Source organism: Hylaeus anthracinus, unplaced genomic scaffold, assembly GCF_026225885.1.
Source record: "Hylaeus anthracinus isolate JK02 unplaced genomic scaffold, UHH_iyHylAnth1.0_haploid 3, whole genome shotgun sequence".
Lineage (NCBI taxonomy): Eukaryota > Metazoa > Arthropoda > Insecta > Hymenoptera > Colletidae > Hylaeus > Hylaeus anthracinus.
In genome coordinates this window covers 5,671,238-5,673,562 of record NW_026535284.1, presented here as the reverse complement: position 1 = coordinate 5,673,562, position 2,325 = coordinate 5,671,238, and positions in this window count along the sequence as shown.

Genomic DNA, 2,325 nt, shown 5'->3' with positions numbered 1-2,325 from the left:
ATTATTACATTTATATACACATTTATAATATATAATAATAACATATTGTAATACAGGTATCTGTATATACATATACTTATTGTATCTTATATGTAATATATTTTCCTGATATGGTTACAATATATCTATTCATATTTTTCTTCATATTATATATGGTAAGATGTATCAAGTAAATATTTGTCTAAACTAGTCATGCATTAATCGAGTAGTTCATGGTTCAATATTTGTGTGTTAAATTTTCTTACTGAAACGATTTTTTGTATCTCTGTCAGTGCTGCCAAAATTGTTCGATATAGTATTGAATAAATTTCTATTTGTACGATTGCATCAGCTACAAAATCATACGAATAATAAGAATTTTGAGGAATTGTAAAGAATTGTTTTTGAAGAATTGTAAAGGAATTACGTAACGTGAGATTCCTTGGACAGGCAGGCAAAAGAGTACTTACGGTACACATGTATAACAAGATGATAAACTCGCAATTCAGCAAAAACGCGACAAAAGTGACATGTACGGAATATCGTTTGTGATTTTAATACCAACTAAGGACAATGCCCTCCACGTTCGAGTTGACAGACCACAGTGAGACGCTCTAGTAATACAAATTTCATCAAAAATACATCTACTCTATCTAGCGTGCACAGAGCTTCACTAACAAGAGAAGTTCGACAATTGACACTGGCCGATAAATTTGAATTTTTGCAGAAATAATGTTTATAGGGGCCTAATCACAGCGCCCTTTCCTGTTTTGGCCTAAACACGGTTTTAAGGGTGAAATCAATCATAAATATGCAATTACTTTATGTACATAAATATATATGGGCCACTCCAAGCCATTTCGACCACTTTTGAACCCGACTACTCTTTCTTTGGCTGACATTTTTTTATATTATTGTACCCTACTAAATACATTTTTGTGAATTTTTGCAGATTTTTTTTCTGAACCAAAAGAAAGTTATGTATTTGTCAAAAGAAACTTCGTTTTTTCTTCAGATAGCTATAGCTCTGTCAAAATTGACCAAATTAGACGTTTCCTTTTTAAAATTTACGTTTTTGAATGAACTTTAGACCAAAAAATTACAACTCAAAATATTTGAATTTGTCTTCTATAAAATTTTTTACTTTTCAGGAAAAAAAGGTAAATTTTTCAAATTTCAATACTTAATTATTTTCTTCACCCCTTCCCCACCCCCTAAAAATTTGATTTTTTTCCCCATTTTATTACGCAAGTCCCATCATAAGCTGAATTTTTTTTCTATTTTTTTTTTATAAAATAATTTTTTTTTCTTTATTTCGTAGTTTAAATTACAAAAACGAGTAGCACAATTACTACCGTCAAATAACCATTGCAAACGAAGTTGACAACAACGAGACATTCACAATAATGTAAATTATGGTGGCAAATTCATATACCATTTACGTCAATTCAATATGTAATATGAATGAAAATAATAAAGGAATCTAAATAAAGGTGCATTTATCTTAAACACACTAAAAAAAAAAAACTAGATGTGAGTCCTATAAGAGTAGTACTATAGTATTAATAATACTAGGAAATTTTTAATTTGAAATGACTAGGTGATCATTTATTTTGTTATTATGCAATAAAACAAATTACAATTATACTTCATATATATATCGAACTCTGAAATTAATTTGAAATTCGTTATACGAGTATATAATAATCGACAGAAATTAGAATTGCACATATGTATATTTTGATATATACATCAAATTTAAATAGAAATATTAAGTTCGTTGTACAAGTATATAATCATTAAAAGAAATTAGAATTGCACATATGTATATCTTAATATATACATAAAATTTAAATATAAATATGTATTTAAATGTACGTATTTTTTAAGTATTGTATACGAAACATCTACATATATTCTGTACTATATATGTACCTATAATATTCATATTATACATAGTATAATAGTACATAGTATTATAATGTTACATAATATATATTATATTATATTTATATCTTATATTATATTACATCAGATAATATTACACATGGATCATTATGTATTTTTACGTTATGTAATATAAACATATTAAATATGTATACACATATGTATATTAGAATCTGCGATTTCTAAGCAAACTTGTCAACAAAGTAGCAAATGACGTTAACAATGATAATTAAATCCGCAAGATGCATTCACTGAGCTCTAAGGTAACAAAAGTGCAGAATTAGAGACCTAATTCATGTTGAGCACGAATAGAATGTGTCGCAATAATTACAGAAGAATGCAACACGCCAGGGGCCCCGACCCACTCTCTATTGCAATTCGCACGTGTGCGACGAAGAC